General features: G+C 52.8%; 1 non-coding gene and 1 pseudogene across 1 annotated transcript; both read left to right on the forward strand.

The window, feature by feature from the left end:
• Positions 1 to 4,796: 4,796 nt before the first annotated feature.
• LOC149517982 (18S ribosomal RNA) lies at positions 4,797 to 5,487 on the forward strand (annotated as a pseudogene; the record flags this gene model as incomplete).
• A 292-nt stretch (positions 5,488 to 5,779) lies between these two features.
• On the forward strand, positions 5,780 to 5,935 carry LOC149517983 (5.8S ribosomal RNA). Its single transcript, XR_016343856.1, has one exon. It is a non-coding gene; the product is annotated as a 5.8S ribosomal RNA (ribosomal RNA).
• Positions 5,936 to 16,150: the final 10,215 nt, after the last annotated feature.

Here is a 16,150-nt window from a genome sequence, read left to right on the forward strand (position 1 = left end):
CGATCGAAGAGGCAGGATGTGCAAGCCAAGGATCAGCCTGATCCCCCTCTGCGTGCTACTACCGATCCCGCTGCCGGTCCGATCTTAGACTAGGAATGAACTCTGTATGCTTAGACTGTGAATGAACTCCGTATGCCTAAGTCAACCCACGAAACGAGCGTGCGGGTGCTGAACATGCCGGAGAGGCATAATGCGCAAGCCTGGGATCCCCTCTGTGTGCTGTCGATCCCGCTGTCGGTCTAGCTGCCACAACCCTCAGTCCGACTGGGGCTTAGACACGAAATGAACTCCATATGCCTAAGCCAACCCACGGAACGATCGTGCGGGCACTCAGTCGGCCAAAAAGGCAGATGCGCAAGCCAGGGATCGACCCGGTCCCCCCTGCATGCTGCTGTCGATCCCTCTGTCGGTCCGATCTTAGATTGGGACTGAACTTCGTATGCCTAAGTCAACCCACAAAATGAGCGTGCGGGCGCTGAGCCAGCTCAAGAAGCATAATGCGTAAGCCGGGGATCGCCCCGTCCCCCTCTATGTGTTACCGATCCTGCTACCGGTCCAGCTGCCACAACCCTCGATCCGGCTGGGGCTTAGACATGGAATGAACTCTGTATCCCTAAGCCAACCCATGAAATGAGCGTGCGGGCGTTCAGTCGGTCGGAGAGGCAAGATGTGTAAGCCGGTCCCCCTGCATGCTACCGATCCCGCTGCCAGTCCTGCTGCCGCAACCCTCGATCTAGTTCGATCTTAGATTGGGAATGAACTCTGTATGCTTAGACTGGGAATGAACTTCGTATGCCTAAGTCAACCCACAAAATGATCGTGCAGGCGCTCAGTCGACTAGAGAGGCAGAATGCTCAAGCCGAGGATCGACCCAGTCCCCCTCTGCATGTTGTCAATCCTGCTGCGGCTCCTGCTACTACAACCCTCTATCCGATCTGATCTCAGACTGGGAATGAACTCCGTATGCCTAAGTCAACCCACGAAACGAGCGGGCGGGCACTACGTCGGCCAGAGAGGCGGGATGCACAAGCCGTGGATTAATTGGGTGATAGGTGGGTTTAGGCATATCTTCATATTTCTGCCATGCCAATGCCATTTCTATGGCTTGTAAATTCATACAATGGTCCCCTAAGCCTTCATGTGAAGTTTCATGGCAAGATGACTCGTTTTCTATTTTTCATGATTTTTAAAACTTTTTACAATTTGGGATTTTTTAAAATTTTTTTAGAAGGAGTTTTGGCCCCAAATTTTGTAGACGTGATCCTTCTATTTTTTTTTGGGATGCACAAAAAAATTCAGCTAAAAACTCAAAGTGGAGAAGATTTTGTGACCATTTGAAAAAAGTATCCCCATTTTAGACACTTGAATGGCTACTGGCAGCAAACCTGTAAAATCTCAAATGCTCTTTAAGTGGGTGTGAGTTCTCAGAGGTTTGATGAGGGATAGGGGGCCAATATAAGGGCCAAGTAGCAGCACCCATCTCACATCATGTGCGCACATCCCCTTGGCCTCCCAATCGCCAGAACCCCAATGCCGTTAGTTAGGTTCTTCGGTAATGCTCCGACGATGCTTTGACGATGCTGCCCCGGATGAAAAAAATGTAGCACCAGCACATGCCTGAGCCCAGCATGTGCACCGTGGCTCAAAATTGAACTTCGGCCAAGGCCTCGACCATCAATGGCACAAGATGGCGCATGGTGATGGCACATACATCGACCATCATCGGCACAGGCTGCCCTTTGGTACGGGCACTTGCCTCGACTGCCATCGACACAAGCTAGGCCCTGATGTAGGTGGTTGCCTCGACCACCATCAGCACATGTTGAGTCATGGTGCAGGCTGTTGCATCGAGCACCAGTGGCACACGCTGGGCCCTGGTACGGGCGGTTGCCTCGACCACCATCGGAAGAAGATGGCCCCGGGTGCGGGCGATTGCATTGAACACCATCGGCACACGTTGGACTCCGGTGTGGGTAATTGTGTCAAACACAATTGGCACATGCTGGGCCTTGGTGCGGGCGGTTGCCTCGATCACCATCGACACATGCTGGGCCTTGGTACGGGCGGTTGCCTCACACATCATCGGCATGTGCTGGGCCTTGGTACGGGCGGTTGCCTCAAGCACCATCAGCACACGCTGGTCAATCACCATCAGCATACGCTGGGCCCTGGTACAGACGGTTGCCTCAACCACCATCGATAGAAGATGGCTCTTGGTGGGGGCGATTGTGCCGAACACCATCGGCACATGCTGGGCCCTAGTATGGGCGGTTGCCTCGAACACCATCGACATGTGCTGGGCCTTGGTGCGGGCAGTTGCCTCGAGCACCATCGACACAAGCCGGCCCTTGGTGCGGGCTCTTGCCTTGACCACCATTGGTAGAAAATGGCCCTTGGTGCGGGCGGTTGTGTCAAACACGATTGACACACGTTGGGCCCTAGTACGGGCGGTTACCTCGAGCACTATCGACAGAAGATGGCGTCTGGTGCGGGTGGTGGCCTCGAACACCATCGGCACAAGCTAGGCCCTAGTGTGGGTAGTTACCTTGATCACCATTGGCACACACTGGGCCCTGGTGTGGGCGGTTGCCTCGAACACCATCGACACACGCTGGGCCCTGGTGCGGGCGGTTGCCTCTATCACCATTGACACACGTTGGGCCCTGGTGCGAGCGGTTGCCTCGATCACCATCGGCACACATTGGGCCCTGGTGCGGGCGGTTCCTTCGACCACCATCGACAGAAGATGGCCCCTGGTGTGGGCAGTTGCACCGAACACCATCGACACACGCTGGGCCCTAGTGCGAGCGGTTGCCTCGAACACCATCGGCACGTGCTGGGCCTTGGTAAGGGCAGTTGCCTCGAGCACCATCGGCACAAGCCGACCCTTGGTACAGGCTCTTGCCTCGACCACCATCGATAGAAAATGGCCCCTAGTGCGAGTGGTTACGTCGAACACCATCGGCACCAGCCGGCCCTTGGTTCCGGCTCTTGCCTCAACCACCATCGGCAGAAGATGGCCCTTGCATTAAACACCATCGGCATGCGCTGGGCCTTGGTGTGGGCACATGCCTCGATCTAGTGTGGGCGGTTGCGTCGACCACCATCGGCACACGCTGGCCCTTGGTGCGGGCACATGCCCTAACCACCATCAGCACCTGTTCACCCTCGGTGTGGGATATGCATGTTTGGAAAAATGTCCCCGTTTCAGACACTTTAATGCCTACTAGTAGCATATCTGTAAAATCTCTAATGCTTTTTAAGGGGTGGTGGTCCGGCACCCCCTCTCCCCCCCAACGGGGAGAGTAGGTGTGTGTGATGGGCCTCCCATTATGTACACCCAGGGCAACGTCCCTCGAATGAAATACAGGCTGTGCATGCCTTCCAGTCGTTTTGTCCGGCGATTGGTTGCTCCGATGACCAGCAGGCATCCATGGCCTCGATCGGTTGGTGTGCATACGAAAAAAGGGAGCTGAGCTCGAGCCCATGCACACAGCGGATGCTACCCTAGACCTCAGACCAAGTCCCTGAATCGGGCAACGGCTCCCTGGGGTGGTGTAAGCAGAAGTCATAGTTACGGGCTTGGCCTGGCCAGGTCTCTCTAGGCCTCGACGAGGTCGTGCACGCAGCCGATGCTGCCCGAGACCCCAGGAACAAGTCCTTGAATCGGGTAACGTCCCCTTGGGGTAGTGTCAACGAAGCTCGCGCGTGCGGTTCCGATCGGGACAAGCATCGGTGGTGTCGCTTTGTTGTTGCCTGTCGGATGGTAGGGGCAGTCTCGTGGCCCTTGCTCGTGTTTTTCTCATGCCAAGCGGTTGTGGCATGGCCTCGCACCTCGTTTCCTCTGCTTGCTCGTCGAGTAATCGATCGGGTGGGTTGTGGACCGGCACACGTGGATGCTGGTACTTGTACGTAATGGGCATATGAGTGGTGCTATGGTTGTGCGTGTTGGCAGGCTCCGTGCTCGATGCATCAAACTGTTGACCCATCATCCTCTTCAATCTTCCCCCATGCGATCATCATACCCAGGGGGCACGATCAGGATCCTGTGTTGCATACCTGAATCGATTCCGGAGAGGGAGCTCGAGAAATGGCTTCCACATCCAAGAAAGGCAGCAGGCGTGCAACTTACCTATTCCGAACACGGGGAGGTAGTGATAATAAGTAACAATATCGGGCTCTTTGAGTCTGGTAATTGGAATGAGTACAATCTAAATCCCTTAATGAGGATCCATTGGAGGGCAAGTTTGGTGCCAGCAACCGTGGTAATTCCAGCTCTAATAGCGTATATTTAAGTTGTTGTAGTTAAAAAGCTCATAGTTGGAACTAGGGTTGGGTCATCCGGTCTGCCTCACAATGAGCACCGATCTACTCGTCCCTACTACCGATGATGCGTTCCTAGACTTAATTGCCTGGGTTGTTCCTTCAGCACTGTTACTTTGAAGAAATTAGAGTGCTCAAAGCAGGCCTACGCTTGTATACATTAGCATGGGATAACATCATAGGATTTCGATCCTATTGTGTTGGCCTTTAGGATCAGAGTAATGATTAACAGGGACAGTAGGGGGCATTCATATTTCATAGTCAAAGGTGAAATTCTTGGATTTATGAAAGACGAACAACTGCGAAAGCATTTGCCAAGGATGTTTTCATTAATCAAGAACGAAAGTTGAGGGCTCGAAGGTGATCAGATACCGTCCAAGTCTCAACCATAAACGGTGCCGACTAAGGATCGGTGGATGTTATTTTTAGGACTCCGTCGGCACCTTATGAGAAATCAAAGTTTTTGGGTTCCAGGGGGAGTATGGTCACAATGCTGAAACTTAAAGGAATTGACAGAAGGGCACCACCAAGAGTGGAGCCTACGGCTTAATTTGACTCAACACGGGGAAACTTACCAGGTCCAGACATAGTAAGGATTGACAGACCGAGAGCTCTTTCTTGACTCTATGGGTGGTGGTGCATGGCCGTTCTTAGTTGGTGGAGCGATTTGTCTGGTTAATTCCATTAACGAACGAGACCTCAGCTTGCTAACTAGCTACGCGGAGGTGATCTTTTGTGGCTAGCTTCTTAGAGGGACTATGGCCGCTTAGGCCAAGGAAGTTTGAGGCAATAACAGGTCTGTGATGCCCTTAGATGTTCTGGGCCGCACGGGCGCTACACTGATGTATTCAATGAGTCTATAGCCTTGGTTGACAGGCCTGAGTAATCTTTGAAATTTCATCATGATGGGGATAGATCATTGCAATTGTTGGTCTTCAACGAGGAATTCCTAGTAAGCATTAGTCATCAGCTCACGTTGACTACGTCCCTACCCTTTGTACACACCGCCCGTCGCTCCTACCGATTGAATGGTCTGGTGAAGTGTTTGGATCGCGACGACATGGACGGTCCACCGCCCGCGACGTCGTGAGAAGTCCACTGAACCTTATCATTTAGAGGAAGGAAAAATTGTAACAAGGTTTTCTGTAGGTGAACCTACGGAAGGATCATTGTCGAAACCCCGCTCGACGGATGACCTGCGAAAGCGTTAATGAAACATCGAGGGGGCGAGGGTGCCCCTGTGCCCCGACCCCAGGAGGGCGCGACGGTCACTTCGTCCCCCTTATGGGGTAGGCGAAACGATCGGTGTCATCTCACCTGTCACCGAACAATGAACCCCCGACGTGAATCGTGCCAAGGAACCGAAATGAAAAATAAGCGCTCGCACCGTCGCCATCCCGTCTGCGGTGCATGTGCGGGTGGCCCCGTGACTCTTTTTGTCATGAAAAAATGAAACGACTCTCGACAATGGATATCTCGGCTCTCGCATCGATGAAGAACGTAGTGAAATGCGATACTTGGTGTGAATTGCAGAATCCAGTGAACCATCGACTCTTTGAACGTAAGTTGCACCCCAAGCCATTAGGCCGAGGGCACGTCTACCTGGGTGTCATGCACCATCACCCCCCTCCGACCCCTCGTCCCTCAGGCTTCGAGGGAAGGGGGTGGGCAGAAGATGGCCTCCCACTATCCCGTGGGTCACGATTGGCCAAAAAGTGAGTCCCCAGCAACGACAACGCCATGACCATTAGTGGTAGAGCTCCTGACGTGCCTCGTCCCCAGTGACGCATGCTCATTGTCCACCGGGACCCCTTCAGAACCCCCGTATCACTCGATCGATGCTCACGTCGTGACCCCAGGTCAGGTGGGATCACTCGTTCAATTTAAGCATATCAATAAGTGGAGGAAAAAAAACTTACCAGGATTCCCCTAGTAACGGTGAGCAAACTGGGAAGAGCCCAGCATGAGAATCGGGCACCCCCGACATCTGAATTGTAGTCTGGAGAAGCATCCTCAGCGACGTCCAAATTGTAGTATGGGAATGAACTCTGTATGCCTAAGCCAACCCACAAAATGAGTGTGCGGGTGCTTAGCCGACCGGAGAGGCAGAATGTGCATGTTGGGGACCGACCCGATCCCCCCCCAGCGTGCTGTCGATCCTGCTACCACAACCCTTAGTCCGATCCAATCTTAGACTGGGAATGAACTCCGTATGCCTAAGCCAACCCATGAAACGAGCATGTGGGCACTCAATCGATTAGAGAGGCAGAATGCAAAAGTTGGGGATCAGCCCAGTCCCTACTGCATACTGTCGATCCTGCTGCTGGTCCTGCTGTCGTAACCCTCGGTCTGATCCGATCTCAGATTGGAAATGAACTTCGTATGCTTAGACATAGAATGAACTCTGTATGCCTCAGCCAACCCACAAAACGAGCTTGCGGGTGCTCAGTCGGTCGGAGAGGAGAATGCGTAAGTCGAGGACCAACCCGGTCCCCTCTGCGAGCTGTCAATCCTACTACCGTAACCCTCAGTCCGATCTAATCTTAGATTGGGAATGAACTCCGTATGCCTAAGTCAACCCACGAAATGAGCGTTCGGGCGCTAAGCCACTCGGAGAGGCATAATGCGTAAGTCGGGGATCGACTCGATCCCCCTCTGCGTGCTGTCGGTCCCGCTACCATAACCCTCGATCCGGCTGGGGCTTAGACAAGGAATGAACTCCCTATGCCTAAGCCAACCAATAAAATGGGCGTGCGGGTGCTCAACCGGTCAGAGAGGCAAATGCGCAAGTCGAGGATCAGCCCGATCCCCCCTACGTCCTACCGATCCTGCTACCGTAACCCTCAGTCCGGTCCGATCTTAGACTGGGAATGAACTCCGTATGCTTAGACTGGGGATGAACTCCGTATGCCTAAGTCAACCCACGAAACGAGCATGCGGGCGTTCAGCCAACCAAAGAGGCATAATGCGTAAGCCGGGGATCAGCCCAGTCCCCCTCTACGTGCTGTCGATCCCGTTATCGATCCTGCTACCATAACCCTCGATCCAGTTGGGGCATAGACATGGAATGAACTCTGTATGACTAAGCCAACCCACGAAACGAACGTGCGGGCGCTCAGCCTACCAAAAAGGCAGAATGCGCAAGTCGGGGGTCGACCCGATCCCCCTCTACGTGCTGCCAGTCTCGCTGCCACAACCCTCGGTCCGACTGGGCTTTAGACATGGAATGAACTCCCTATGCCTAAGCCAACCCATAAAACGGGCTTGTGGGTGCTCAGCCAACGGGAGGGTCAGAATACGCAAGTCGGGTATCGGCCCGATCCCTCTGTGTGCTATCGATCCTGCTATCGCAACCCGCGATCTGATTCAATCTTAGATTGGGAATGAACTCCATATTCTTAGACTAGGGATGAACTCCATATGCATAAGTCAACCCACGAAATGAGCAGGTGAGCGTTCAGCCAGCCGAAGAGGCCGACCTGAGAGGCAAAATGCTTAAGCCAAGCATCGGCCTGGTCCACCCTTGCGTGTTACCGATCTTGCTGCTGGTCCTACTGCCGCAACCCTCAATCCGATCCGATCTTAGACTGGGAATGCACTCCGTATGCTTAGACATGGAATGAACTCCATATGCCTAAGCCAACCCACGAAACGAGCGTGCGGGCACTCAGTAGGTCAGAGAGGTAGAATGCACAAGCCGAGAATTGGCATGGTCCCCCCTGCGTGCTGTCAATCCTGCTGTCGTAACCCTCGGTCTGGTCCGATCTTAGATTGGGAATGAACTTCGTATGCCTAAGTCAACTCACGAAACGAGCGTACGGGCGTTGAGCCGGTCGGAAAGGCATAATGCGCAAGTCAGGGATTGGCTCGATCCCCCTCTGCGTGCTGCCGATCCCGCTGCCACAACCCTCGGTCTGGCTAGGGCTTAGACATGGAATGAACTCCCTATGCCTAAGCCAACCCATGAAATGGGTGTGTGGGCACTCAGTCGGCCGGAGAGGCAGAATGCGCAAGCTGGGGATTGGCCCGATCCCCCTTGCGTGCTGTTGATCATGCTACCGTAACCATCGGTCTGGTCCAATCTTAGATTGGGAATGAACTCTATATGCTTAGACTGGGGATGAACTCCATATGCCTAAGTCAACCCATAAAATGAGCATGTGGACACTCAGCCGACCAGAGAGGCAGGATGTGCAAGCCGGGGATCGAATGGGTGGTAGGTGGGTTCAAGCACATCTTCATATTTCTACCATGCCAATGCCATTTTTATGGCTTAAATTCATATAATAGTCCCCTATGCCTTCTTGTGAAGTTTCGTGGCAAGACGACCCGTTTTCTATTTTTCATGATTTTCAAAACTTTTTCCGGTTCGAAATTTTTTAAAATATTTTTAGATAGAGTTCTGTCCCCAAATTTGGTAGAGGTGATCCATTTATTTTTTTTGGCATGCATAAAAAAATTTAGCTGAAAACTCGAAGTGGAGAAGATTTTATGACTATTTGAAAAAAGTGTCCCCATTTCAGACACTTTAATGGCTACTAGCAGCAAACCTATAAAATCTCAAATGCTCTTTAAGGGGGTGAGAGTTCTCAAGGTTTGATGAGGGATAGGGGATGAATATAAGGGCCAAGTCCCAGCACCCATCGCACATCATGTGCGCACACCCCCCGGCCCCCCCAATCGCCGGAACCCCCGATGCCATCAGATAGGCTCTTCGGTGATGCTCCGACGATGCTCTGGCGATATTGCCCTGGGCGAAAAAAATGCAACACCAGCACATGCCCGAGCCCAGCATGTGCACCAAGGCTCAAACTCGTAGACTGGGAATGAACTCTGTATGCTTAGACATGGAATGAACTCCGTATGCCTAAGCCAACCCACGAAACGAACGTGCGGGCGCTCAGCCGGTCGGAGAGGCAGAATGCGCAAGCTGGGGATCGGCTTGGTCCCCCATGCGTGTTGTCGATCCTGATGTCACAACCCTCGGTCTAGTTCGATCTTAGATTGGGAATGAACTCTGTATGCTTAGACTGGGGATGAACTCCGTATGCCTAAGTCAACCCATGAAACGAGCGTGCGGGTGCTCAGTTGGTAGGAGAGGCAGAATGTGCAACCCATGAAATTAGCGTGCGGGTGATGAGCTGGTCGAAGAGGGATAATGCGCAAGCCGGGGATCAGCTCGGTCCCCCTCTGTGTGCTGTAAGACCAGCTGTAACAACCCTCAGTTCGGCTAGGGCTTAGGCATGGAATGAATCCCCTATGCCTAAGCCAACCCACGAAACGGGCGTGCGGGCGCTCAGCCAACCGAAGAGGTAGAATGCACAAGCCGGGGATCGGCCCAGTCTACCCTACGTGCTGCCAATCCTGCTGTCGTAACCCGTAGTCTGGTCTGATCTTAGACTGGGAATGAACTCCGTATGCTTAGACTAGGGATGAACTCCATATGCCTAAGTCAACCCACAAAACGAGCATGTGAACATTCAACCGACCAGAGAGGCAGGATGTGCAAGTCGAGGATCGAACGGGTGGTAGGTGGGTTCAAGCACATCTTCATATTTCTACCATGCCAATGCCATTTTTATGGCTTGCAAATTCATACAATGGTCCCCTACGCCTTCATGTGAAGTTTCGTGGCAAGACGGCCTGTTTTCTATTTTTCACGATTTTTGAAACCTTTTGCGGTTCGAGATTTTTTAAAATTTTTTTAGAAAGAGTTTTGTCCCCAAATTTGGTAAAGGTGATCCTTGTATTTTTGTTGGCATGCATAAAACAATTCAGCTAAAAACTCGAAGTGGAGAAGATTTTGTGACCGTTTGAAAAAAGTGTCCCCATTTCAGACACTTTAATGGCTACTAGCAGCAAACCTATAAAATCTCAAATGGTCTTTAAGGGGGTGTGAGTTCTTGAGGTTTGATGAGGGATAAGGGGCCAATATAAGGGCCAAGTACCAGCACCCATCGCACATCATGTGCGCACACCCCCCGGCCCCCTCAATCGTCGAAACCACTAATGCCGCCGGTTAGGCTTTTCGACGATGCTCCGGTGATGCTTCGACGATGGTGCCCCGAGCAAAAGAAATGTGGCACCAGCACATGCCCGAGCCCAGCATGCGCACCATGGCTGAAACTCTTAGACTAGAAATGAACTTCGTATGCTTAGACATGGAATGAACTCCGTATGCCTAAGCCAACCCATGAAACGAGCGTATGGGCACTCAGCTGACCGGAGAGGCAAAATGCACAAGCTGGGGATCGCCCCGATGCCCCTCTGCGTGCTGCTGGTCCCGCTACCACAACCCTCAGTCCGGCTGGGGCTTAGACATGGAATGAACTCCCTATGCCTAAGCCATCCCATGAAACAGGCGTGCAGGCGCTTAGCCAGCCAGAGAGTTAAAATGCGTAAGCCGGGGATCGGCCTGGTCCCCCATGCGCGCTGCTGATCCTGTTGCCACAACCCTCAGTACGGTTCAATCTTCGACTAGGAATGAACTTCGTATGCTTAGACTGGGGATAAACTCCGTATGCTTAAGTCAACCCACGAAATGAGCGTGCATACATTCAGCCGGCTGGAGAGGTAGAATGCATAAGCCGGGGATCGACCTGGTCCCCTTTTGCGTGCTGTTGATCTTGCATGCTGTCGATCTTGCTGCTGGTCCTGCTATCGCAACCCTCGATTCGGTCCGATCTTAGACTGGGAATGAACTTTGTATGCTTAGACATGGAATGAACTCCGTATGCCTAAGCCAACCCATGAAACGAGCGTACGGATGCTCAGCTGGCCGGAGAGGCAGGATGCGCAAGCCGAGAATCGAACGGGTGGTAGGTGGGTTCAAGCACATCTTCATATTTCTGCCATGCCAATGCCATTTTTATGGTTTGTAAATTCATACAATGGTCCCCTATGCCTTCATGTGAAGTTTCGTGGCAAGACGACCCGTTTTCTATTTTTCATGATTTTTGAAACTTTTTACGGTTCAGGATTTTTTAAAATTTTTTAAGAAAGAGTTTTGTCCCCAAAATTGGTAGAGGTGATCCTTTTATTTTTTTTGGCCTGCATAAAAAAATTCAGCTAAAAACTTGAAGTGGAGAAGATTTTGTGACCGTTTGAAAAAAATGTCCCCATTCTAGACACTTTAATGGCTACTGGCAGCAAACCTATAAAATCTCAAATGCTCTTTAAAGGGGTAGTGAGTTCTCAAGGTTTGATGAGGGATAGGGGGCCAATATAAGGCCAAGTACCAGCACCCATCGCACATCATGTGCGCACAGCCCTCGGCCCCCCTAATCGCCGGAACCTCCAATGTCGTCGGTTAGGCTCTCCGGCAATGCTCCGGCGATGGTGCCCCAGGCGAAAAAAATGCAGCACCAGCACATGGCCAAGCCCAACATGTGCACCGTAGCTCAAAATCTTAGACCGGGAATGAACTCCATATACTTAGACATGGAATGAACTCTGTATGCCTACGCCAACCCACGAAACGAGCGTGCAGGCTCTCAGCCGGCCGGAGAGGTAGAATGCACAAGCCGGGGATTGGCTCGGTCCCCCTCTGCATGCTGTCAGTCCCACTACCACAACCCTCAGTCCTGCTAGGGCTTGGACATGGAACAAACTCCCTATGCCTAAGCCAACCCATGAAACGGGCGTGCGGGCGCTCAGTCGGCCGGAGAGGCAGAATGCGCAAGACGGGGATCAGCCTTGTCCCCCCTGCAAGCTGTCGATCCTGCTGTCGCAACCATCGGTCCAGTCCGATCTTAGACTGGGAATGAACTTCGTATGCTTAGACTGGGGATGAACTCCGTATGCCTAAGTCAACCCACAAAATGAATGCGCGGGCACTCGGTCAACCGAAGAGGCATAATCCGCAAGTCGAGGATCAGCTCGGTCCCCCTTTACGTGCTGTCGATCCCGCTGCCGGTCCTACTACCACAACCCTCAGTCCCGCTGGGGCTTAGACATGGAATGAACTCCGTATGCTTAAGCCAACCCATGAAACGAGCGTGCGGGCGCTCAGCCAGTTGGAGAGGCAGAATGCGCAAGTTGGGGATCAACCCGGTCTCCCCCTGCGTGCTGTCGATCCTGCTGCTGGTCCTACTACCGTAACCCTCGGTCTGGTCTAATCTTAAACTAGGAATGAACTCCGTATGCTTAGACAAGGAATGAACTCCATGTGCCTAAGCCAACCCACGAAATGAGCGTGCGGGCGCTCAGTCGGTCGGAGAGGCAGAATGCACAAGCCGGGGACCGACCCAATCTTCGCTTGCGCGCTATCGATCCTGCTGCCACAACCCTTGGTCCGGTACGATGTTAGGCTAGGAATGAACTCTGTATGCCTAAGTCAACCCACGAAATGAGCGTACGGGTGCTGAATCGATCGGAGAGGCATAATTTGCAAGTCGAAGATCAACCCGATCCCCCTCTACTTGCTACCGATTTTGCTGTTGATTGGGGTTTAGACATGGAATGAACTCCCTATGCCTAAGCCAACCTATGAAACGGGCGTGCGGGTGCTCAACCGATCAGAGAGCCATAATGCGCAAGCCGGGGATTAGCCCGATCCCCCCTGCGTGCTGTCGATCCTGCTGTCGCAACCCTCGATCCTATCCGATCTTAGACTGAGAATGAACTCTGTATGCTTAGACTGGGGATGAACTCCGTATGCCTAAGTCAACCGATGAAACGAGCATGCGGGTGCTCAGCCGACCAGAAAGGCAGGATGCGTAAATCGGGGATCGAACGGGTGGTAGGTGGGTTCAAGCACATCTTCATATTTTTGCTGTGCCAATGCCATTTTTATGGCTTGTAAATTCATACAATGGTCCCCTAAGCCTTCATGTGAAGTTTCGTGGCAAGATGAACCATTTTCTATTTTTCATGATTTTTGAAACTTTTTACGGTTCGGGATTTTTTAAAATTTTTTTAGAAAGAGTTTTGTCCCAAAATCTGATAGAGGTGATCGTTGTATTTTTGTTGGCATGCACAAAAATATTCAGCTAAAAACTCAAAGTGGAGAAGATTTTGTGACCGTTTGAAAAAAGTGTTCCCATTTTAGACACTTTAATGGCTACTGGCAGCAAACCTATAAAATCTCAATTGCTCTTTAAGGAGGTGTGAGTTCTTGAGGTTTGATGAGGGATAGGGGGCCAATATAAGGGCCAAGCACCAGCACCCATCGCACATCATGTGCGCACACCCCCCTCCCCTCCAATCGCCGAAACCCCCAATGCCACCGGTTAGGCTCTCCGGCATGCTCCGACGATGGTGCCCCGGGCGAAAAAAATGCGGCACCAGCATATGCCTGAGCCCAGCATGTGCACCGTCGCTCAAAATCTTAGACTGGGAATGAACTCCATATGCTTAGACATGGAATGAACTCCATATGCCTAAGCCAACCCACGAAACGGGCGTACGGGCGCTCAACCTGCCGGAGAGGTTGCAAGTCAGGGATCGGTCCGATCCACCCTACGTGTTGCTGATCCTACTGCCGCAACCCTCAGTCTGATCTGATCCTAGATTGGGAATAAACTCTGTATGCTTAAACTGGGGATGAACTTCGTATGCCTAAGTCAACCCATGAAACGAGCGTGCGGGCGTTCAGTCGACCAGAGAGGCCGGTCAGAGAGGCATAATGCGTAAGTCAGGGATCAGCTCGGTCCCCCTCTGTGTGCTGTCGATCTCACTGTCGGTCCAGCTGCCACAACCCTCGGTCCGGCTGGGGGTTAGACATGGAATGAAGTCCGTATGCCTAAGCCAACCCATGAAACAAGAATACAGATGCTCAGCCAGTTGGAGAGGCAGATGCGCAAGCCGAGGATCGACCCGGTCCCCCCTACGTACCATCAATCCTGCTGCTAGTCCTGCTGCCACAACCCTCTGTTCAATCCGATCTTAGACTGGGAATGAACTCTGTATGCTTAGACATGGAATGAACTTCGTATGCCTAAGCCAACCCATGAAACGAGCATGCGGGCGCTCAGTCGATCGGAGAATGCGCAAGCCGGGGATTTGCTCGGTCCCCCTTGCATGCTGTTGATCTTGCTGCTGCAACCCTTGGTTCAGTCCGATCTTAGACTAGGAATGAACTCTGTATGCCTAAGTCAACCTATGAAATGAGTGTTCGAGCACTGAGCCAGTCGAAGAACATAATGCACAAGTCGAGGATCAGCCCGGTCCCCCTCTACGTGCTACCTGTCCCGCTGCCACAACCCTCAGCCCAGCTGGGGCTTAGACATGGAATGAACTCCCTATGCCTAAGCCAACCCACGAAACGGGCGTATGGTCGCTCAGCCGGTCGGAGAGGAAGAATGCGCAAGCCGGGGATCCGCCCGATCCCCCTTGCATGCTGTCGATCCTGCTACCATAACCCTCAATCTGATCCGATCTTAGACTAGGAATGAACTCCGTATGCCTAAGTCAACCCACGAAACGAGCGTGCGGGTGCCCAGTCGGTCGAAGAGGCATAATGCACAAGCCGGGGATCGACCCGATCCCCCTCTGCGTGCTGTCGGTCCCGCTACCACAACCCTTGGTTCGGCTGGGGCTTAGACATGGAATGAACTCCCTATGCCTAAGCCAACCCACGAAACGGGCGTGCGGGCGCTCAGCCGATCGAAGAGGTGGAATGCGCAAGCCGGGGATCGGCACGGTCACCCTGCTTGCTGCCGATCCTATTGTCGCAACCCTCGGTCCGGTCTGATCTTAGATTGCGAATGAACTCAGTATGCCTAAGTCACTCTATGAAACGGGCATGCGGGCACTCAATCGGCCAGAGAGGCAGAATGCGCAAGTCGGGATTGACCCGATCCCCCCTGCGTGCTACCAATCCTACTACCACAACCCTCAGTCCGGTCCAATCTTAGACTGGGAATGAACTCCGTATGCTTAGACATGGAATGAACTCCGTATGCCTAAGCCAACCCATGAAATGAGTGTGCGGGCGCTTAGCCGACTGGAGAGATAGAATGCATAAGTCGGGGATCTGCCCGGTCCCCCTTGCGTGCTATCGATCCTGCTGCTGCAACCCTCGGTCCGGTCTGATCTTAGACTGGGAATGAACTCCGTATGCTTAAGTCAACCCATGAAATGAGCGTTTGGGCACTGAGCTGGTCGAAGAACATAATGCAAAAGTCGAGGATCAGCCCGGTCCCCTACTACATGTTACTTGTCCCGCTACCACAACCATCGGCCTGGTTGGGGCTTCGACATGGAATGAACTCCCTATGCCTAAGCCAACCCACGAAACGGGTGTGTGGGCGCTCAGTCCACCGGAGAGGAAGAATGCGCAAGCCGGGGATCAGCCCGATCCCCCCTGCGTACTGTCGATCCTGTTGTCGCAACCCTCGGTCTGATCTGATCTTAGACTGGGAATGAACTCCGTATGCCTAAGTCAACCCATGAAACGAGCGTGCGGGCACCCAGCCGGTCGAAAAGGCATTATGCGTAAGCCGGGGATCGACCCGATCCCCCTCTGCGTGCTGCCGGTCCCGCTACCACAACCCTTTGTTCGGTTGGGGTTTAGACATGGAATGAACTCCCTATGCCTAAGCCAACCCACGAAACAGGCGTGCGGCCACTCAACCGGTCGAAAAGGTACAATACGCAAGTCGAGGATCGGCCCGGTCCTTCTGCTTGCTGTCGATCCTGCTATCGTAACCTTCAGTTCAGTCTGATCTTAGACTAGGAATGAACTCAGTATGCCTAAGTCAATCCATGAAACGAGCGTGCAGGCGCTCAGCCGACCGGAGAGGCAGAATGCGCAAGTCGAGATCGACCTGATCCCCCCTGCGTGCTACCGATCCTGCTACCGCAACCCTCGGTCCGGTCCGATCTT

Source organism: Durio zibethinus, chromosome 7 (genome assembly GCF_047325235.1).
Source record: "Durio zibethinus cultivar Kanyao isolate XHJ-2024 chromosome 7, ASM4732523v1, whole genome shotgun sequence".
NCBI classification, from domain to species: domain Eukaryota; kingdom Viridiplantae; phylum Streptophyta; class Magnoliopsida; order Malvales; family Malvaceae; genus Durio; species Durio zibethinus.